We start from the raw sequence: 7,822 nt of genomic DNA on the forward strand, positions 1-7,822 counted from the left end.
AACAATTTGTTTCAAGTACTCTCATGTTCTCTGGAAAAGTATGCTTAAATATAAACAATAAATATTGCTAATTAAAATCATTATTTTTTTCCCTATTTATTTTAGAGTACTCTTTTTCTGTGAGGTAGTATTTTGTCTGCATTTAGTAAAAGTAATATAAAATAATATGATTACATTTGTTTTTACAATAGATATAATGTTGTTAGACTGGTAAATGAGGAAATCTATTCCACATATATATTTTCATGATACCTTTGTGGCCAAAGTAAAGATCTGTGATCTGAATGATGATATGTTAATTAATCTTAACTGATTCACAAGCCAGTCTTGATTAGTGGGTCCATATTATCCAAGAAGAAGCTCTGTAGTGGCTGATCTTTGTGCTCCACCTTTGTTTTTATCCTCTCTAAGATATTTATTATTTGCATGAGGATTTGGATGACTTACTGATGGCATATTAACTCAGCTTATTGATGGTCTGAAAGCACAGCCATATCTGTTTACCATCTATTGAATATTTCATAATTATTTATAAATGAAATTACTTTAAAAATTTGCTACACATAAACAATACTATAAATGAGATCATGGATCTTAATGTGCTGGGTATGATTTTTTATTAACAAATATTAATATAAATTCTATTAAAGTAAAAGGAAATTTCAACCATATAGTCACGCCATATAGTTAAATTAATGTTCATAATACTTTTGGGGAAATTTTGATATGGGCAAAGTCTTGACAAAAGGAAAGAAAACGAAGTGACATCTGTGAGAAATTATGTACAGAGTAGAAACAGCAGGACTGGAGGCACATAGTTTAGCTCTAAATGAACAGTTTTACAAATGATAAGTCTGACGTGCCTGTGGTACATAGGTGAAGCTGTCCATTAGTTGGTTGCAAATATGGCCTATGGAGTAGTAGTTATCACCCGTGTGAAATTATATTATGTAATATTTATTTCATCTATTACTGCATTCGATCTTCACAAAAAACTTGTGACTCAGGTACCATTCTCATTTTATAAATTTATTCATTCACTCACTGACTTATGTAGCAAATATTTATTAAGTGCCAAATCTGCCAATAAATGCTTTAAGTGCTGGGATACAAAAATTAACAAAACATGCAAAAATCCCTGCTTTTCTGAAGCTTACATTCTAAAATGAGAGAAAAAAAAGAAGTTGAAAAAAAGGTTAACTAACCTAAACTAGTAAATGGTAGAGTCCAAATTTAAATCCAGGTTGAGATACAGTGATAAACTATGCTATTTAAGGAACTAGATAACTTTGCACGAAGCAGTGAAGACTTCTCTAAGCCTTGGTGGTTGTTTTATAATTATGAAGAATTGATAAATGGTAAAGATTTGATTGGTCTGAGAGCTGATAGATATGGTTGCCTATCACAAGAATTAAGGCTAGGATTAGGGTTAGGGTTGCATAACAGTTTTCAAGCACTTTGTGAAAATCTTTTATTGTATGAAATACAAGATGGACAACTTCTAAGTCCCCTTCCAACATATGGAATGTTAGATGGATTCTGTTCTGGAATTCAAATATATTATTGCTTCTGCATTGTTTTCCATTATTTTCTTTCAAATTAATGAGGTTTTTCTATAAATATAAATTTGTGCTTGTTTCCCTTATATCTCTCAGTAATAATTCTTCCTCCACATTATAGATCCATATCATGTTATGGCTTATCTAGGTTGCCTTCTCAAGCCAAGTATACATATCATTCCTGTATTATTCTTTACTCACTTTCCGTTAAATAACATTTTTTGTCAAACCAGTCTTTTCAACCTATCTGAATATTTGTATAGTATTTGGGTTTATAATGTTTTTCTAAATACAAAACCAAAGCCAGAAACCATAAGACAGGATAAATAGATGAACTACTAAAAAAGAGGTAACTCAAAGGATATATACCTTTTAAAAACACAAACTAAACATGATCTAAAGTAAAATGCAAAATAGTCAATGAAATTGAAGCTGTGAACATACTAGTTTGAAGTCACATTCCCCTTATTCAGGAAGCTAGACCAACTTGAATACCTACTCAGCAGAACATCATATATGAAGCAGAAATATTTAAAGCTTGTAGAGAGAAAAGAATGATTACTTTAAAAGGGGTGTAACTTAGCATAATTGGAGATTTCTCATCAACAACAATAGAGGCCAGATGATAATGGAGTAGCAGAGGGAAATAATTATAATGTAAAATTTCATACCTAGCTAAATTATAATTCTAGAGTTAGGGTAATAAATCCATTTTTAGAATTACAATTACTTAAAAGAATTTTTCATTAAGAATAAAATTGATGTCAAAGGGAATGTGTGGTTTATAAGAAAAAGTGATGAGCACAGAAATGATAAAATATGTTCATATATCTATTTAACTATTGGCTGTATAAAATTACTAATTTTTATTTTTATAAATCAAAGCTAAACTAAAACTTTAGATCAGTGCTACTCAAATTATGGTCATTAGATCTGTGCTTATGCATAAACTACCTGTTATTGACCTGTAGTAATTACAGAAATTGAGAGTAATTACTTGAAACTTTTTAGATATTTGAATTTGCCTCAATATTACTGACCGGGAAGGTTACTAACCTACTAAAAGCAGAGATTATTGTGTTGGATAAAAAAAAAATCAAGGCCCAGACATGAGCAGTTTTCAAAACCTCCATCTAAAACAAGACCACTCAGAAAGGTTGATATTAAAATAAAGAAAAAACAATCTAGGAACATAACATAAAGAAATCTGATAGCAATATTTAAATTAGGTAAAAGTTTCCATCTGAACTGTCTTGGACTCCTAAAATTACTAGTTCTCTACATAGAAGCACTTCTTTTTTTCCATTCCCCCTCTAAGAGTTATCCTTTTAGGAGTCCTCCATTCTCTTACTCCACTGTGGACTGGTTGTTGTGTAAGCTCAGAGCATAGTGGTCCTTAAGGTATCCTTTGTTCTCTCCTCTGTTAGAGTCCCTGTTTTTATTTTTGAATCCCACTCTTCCTTCTTTTTCTTGCTTTACTTCTACAATTGGCTAACATACCTTATTCAAAAGAGTATACAAGGGAAATGAAATTTCAAAATCTCACAGGTTTGTAAGATATTTTTTTCTACCCTGACAACATACCTAATAACTAGTTTGGTAAAGAATTCTAGACCAAAAGTCATTTTTCCCTGAGATTTTGAAGGCTTATTTCATTGTTTTCTAGTTTCGTAGGTTACTGATACCAATTCCATCTGGAGTTTTGATTCTTTTTCACTGAAATTTCTTGATAGTGTGACTTTTGTCATTCCTTGGGATAAGTTCACAAAAGCCTTTTCAATGTGGTAATTAATCAGCTTCATTTCTAGAAAATCTTATTTATTAATTTATTAATTCTTTGATAATTTTACCTACCTTTTTTTTCTTTTCCAGAACTCCTAGTTGTTTACTTAATGTATTTCTTGGTTTTTTTTCCTTTCCTATTTCCACCACTCTTTTATTGTTGCATTTTGAAGTAGTCTCTTACATTTATTTGGTTAAGATTGATTTTTTTCCATTTTTTAGTGCATCCTGATTTTTATTTCATAAGCTATATTCTTTAATCGTTCTCAGGCTAATTTTAAGCTTTTTTTTTTTCCTTTTACCACCTATATACATATCACACATATCATTTACTTTAAGGTTTTTTTTCCTGTGATGTTCTTATTGGGAAATAATTTTGTACTACTTGGTTTAATTTCTCTTAAGTATAACTTTCCCACCTCCCACCATATTGGAAGAGGGCTAAATGCAGAGCGGGGCCCTGGGGAGCTAACTGCTTCTATTCACCTTTTCTCACCCTATTTTCACTGCTAGGTTTCTGTGATATCAGATTGGCTCTTCTTGCTGCCCTTTTGTACAAGGGCTGAGATTTCAGTTTGTTCAGCTCTTTTACACTTACTCTGGGTGTTTTCCAAATCTGCAAATTTATCTCTGATCTCAACTGTCTTATGTTGTAATTCTCATTTGAATATTTCATTCTGAAAGGCACTTTAAGCTGAAAAATAGATCTGAATGAAGTAATCAGCTCCCCATAGATATTTATCTTATCCCTCTTTTGTTCTTAGTTTCCCTAAATGGCATCATCTTTGAGTTGATTCTTTTGGTTATATTTAATCTAACCAACCAAGTCTCAGTCAGTTTTATCCCTCTAGGATGTCTTGGAATTGTCTCTTCCGTTTTGTCCTGGTTACTACCATACATACCATCAACTTTACTTCTTCTATAAACTATTGTAACATAGCCTTCTAATGGATTCCTCTTGCCTCCACATTCAAAACCATTGCATGCATTGTCATTTGATTAACTGCCCTAAAGCACAACTGTGATTGTTTCACTTAACTGCTCCAAATTTCAAACTCTGCCTTTGCTAGATTTAATCTAAACTCCTAAGCCTGGAATTGAATGTCTTCCATATTCTAGTTCCAATCTAACTTTCCAATATAATTTCTCAATGTTTCATGTCACATTTCCCATACATTTCAGTAAAAAAATTAACTAATGTTTTCATATTCATCCTAGCTTTACCAACTCTATGCCTTTGCACATGATAAAATCTCTGCCTGGAATGCTTTCTCTAATACTCTTCAACCCTGCATATTTAAACTATACCTGTACTTTAAGATGCATCACAAATTTTTCCTCTTCTATCAAGTACTCTGTTTTCCTATTTAACAGACCTGCCATACATTTTTTGCTAGACATACTGCTCTCGTGAGTCAGTTGAGTAACTGATTTAATTCTTACTCCCAAATACCTAGCATCTTGTTAATTGTGGACCTTTAATATTTGTTGAGGTATGAAAATATAGACTATCTGCAAAATATGTAGCATACTTACTTAAAAGTTACCATGGAAATTTTTTACTACCTGTTGAATTTTAAATTATAATAGGTCTTCTAGCCCCAGTAAGATACTTGAGGCCAGGGTCTCTGGCATTTATATTCTTTTCTTCCCTCTACAGTATCTTGCACAATGCCTTGCATATATATTGCTCTTTTGTGATAAAATAAAAATATATATGTATATATATTTATAGCATATAAGTAATTGTCCTTCTTTGATCCCTTTGAAAATGTCAATTTGAGGAATGGGGCGGGGGAATTTACATAGGAGAAGCATTTTTTTCTCTCTCTCCTTAAGCTAGAAACAGCTGCTACCCCTTAAAATAGTCTAATTATTTTACTGGAGGCCTAGTTATAAAACTACTTGCTGTTGCACTAGAAATAGAATTCTGGTGTCACTTAATGAGATTTTTCAAGTTCACATTACTTATTCTGCAGACTTCTTCATTTGAGTAGATTTTTAAATATTTTATTTGTTTTATTATTCACATTTTTGGGGTAAAATATTTCTGTTCATATTCAAAGTTGGTTGAATTGTATGCCAGAGTTTGAGTGCAGAGAACTTTTTCTTGGTCGTATTATTTCCAAGTGTGCAGCTGCCTGATCTGTCTATAATTCACATCCCCAGAGCAGATTTTCTGCTACTGTCCAAGAATTAAAACTCTGTCTTACCTTAGAATGAAAATTAACATTTTGCTCCCTTTTTAATAACAATTTCTTTTTCCTCTTGTGTTTCTCCTCTTTTTAATCTGTGAAGTGAGCTTCCCTCACTGTCTGCACCCAAAGCAACTATATTCTACTGCAAACTTTTATAATTAAATTGTATTACATATTTTGAAATATGTTTACTTGTATCCTGGCATTTGGAGGGATATTTTTCTATTTTACTTGTCACTGCAGTTTTAGATGATACAAGGGAATAGAATTAACATTTTTCAATTCATAGGCTGTAAGTACGGCAGTCTTTCCCCACTGTGCTCTCCCTCTCTTCCTTTGTCCCCCAGCACCAGACTACTAAAGGTACTTTAATTACAGCGATTCTTCTCTTTCCCTTTCTAAATAAATCATTTATTTATTGACTCTATATTATGTTTAATACCACACTGAGACTTGTGGGAAACACAGACATATTTAAGGTATGGAACTTTCTTCGCAGACGTAATACACATAAGGCAATTAGAAAATAATTAATAGTAAATTCTGTGGTAATCACCTCGAAAGTAAGAAGTTAGAGAAGAAAGAAGTGAGCTTGGCAGGAGTAGTATAAAACTAATGGAAAAAGTGGAATTTGAGTTGGAGCGGAGTACTCAGAGATGGGTAAAGCTGTGGTTGTGTCTGAGATTTGGGGGTGGTGAAGCAACAGTGAAGAAAGTCGCCTAAGGAGCAGGCAATACATTTGCTAACTGGAGTGTGGGATTCTGTGGGTTAGACCAGGCTGTTAAAGACCGTAACAGGATCTACTTAAGCATTCAAGCTTTTAGGGGAGTGGTATGACAAAAGTAATGTTTAAAGAAACTGGCTTCAGGTAAAACTCATAGGGGCTTATGGCATACAATGAAAGAAGAGGAACTCAAAATATGACAAAGTAGACAGCTAATTGTAAAGATTAAAATAAAAATAACTATAAATAGAATGCTTTAGAGACATTTAGAATTATAAACTAAGAGGGAGCAACGCCAGAATGAAAGGAAAAGGGGAGGTTGGAATCCAAGGGACAAAAGAAGAAACTTCAATGTTATGTTACATTCTCATAACAATCCCCAATATTTTTGAATTTCAGTGCACTTTGTTCAAGTGCAGTTATCCTGCTGGGGCCACTAGGTGGTGATCTTTGTTAGTTGGTAACTTGTGATTCCTTCACGATATGAGTTCAACAGTTACAAGAAAACCCATGTTTTTGTTTCATACGGTACCCGATATAAAACATTCAAACATATGGTTTATAGCCATAAATATTTCCCTTTCTCCTTTATTCCTTTATGACAGTCCTCTCAGGTAGGTAAGGGTATTGGGAAAGAAATAAATATTTAGATCTCAGTCCTCACACCTGTTTGGCTTCAACACTATTTCTGGCATTTCTCACTCACTCCTGGTCACTGCCCTATGAGAGAGTGAAGCAGGAAAAAGCATCCTTTGTCTTACTGGCCTTTGTTGGTATCATCTCTTTAGGGGTTTCTTGCTGTAAAGACAGTGTTGGCCATGGTGTGGTGAATGGGGAGAGGGACATAGGCAGCTTGACTGATGGATGGTTCCTATGCCATCACCTTGTTTTACTTGTTCCCAACCCTCTTTATGTCTGCTTGCCCTCGAGCCTCATCTTTGACCCTATAGGGACCCTAGCATGGTGGAATTTATAAGCTATGCCACAAGGTACTCACTCCAAGTTGAAGAAAGTTTGCTACCTGACAGATAGAAAGGGAGACAACTTGTCGAAGGGCCTGGTTCATAGCGGGCACTGCCAGTGCTTATCAAATGAGTGACTGAAAGATGAATGAGCATCAGTAATGCAGTGGAGGAAGAGGTGGTCCCAGAATGCTGAATGAATGCCATGGAAATCTTTTCACACATGTGTTGTGCTCTTTAGTACTATTGGTGCAGGTGTATATGGATTACCTGGTTCTTTGTACCCCATGGATGTAAAGCCTAACCACCATGACTAACATTGTTCTGTGAGGGAAATGTTTTCTGAGCTCCAAACATCTAACTTATTAATGAACTTTTGTTAACCTGTGACTTTATACAAAGTTATTATTAAATAATAACACAGTTCACAAAAGTCACTTTTGAAGTGCTTAGTCACAGAAACATGTAATTAACAGTAAAGGCTTAAAGTGCAAACAGGGGTCTTATCTATCCAAACACTTTTTAATGCCAAACTTCCTGATGATTCTTAATAAACCCTTGCAATTATAACAACAATTACAGCTTCAGTGGCTTCAG

The sequence above is a fragment of the Camelus dromedarius genome, chromosome 7 (genome assembly GCF_036321535.1).
Source record: "Camelus dromedarius isolate mCamDro1 chromosome 7, mCamDro1.pat, whole genome shotgun sequence".
NCBI classification, from domain to species: Eukaryota; Metazoa; Chordata; class Mammalia; order Artiodactyla; family Camelidae; genus Camelus; species Camelus dromedarius.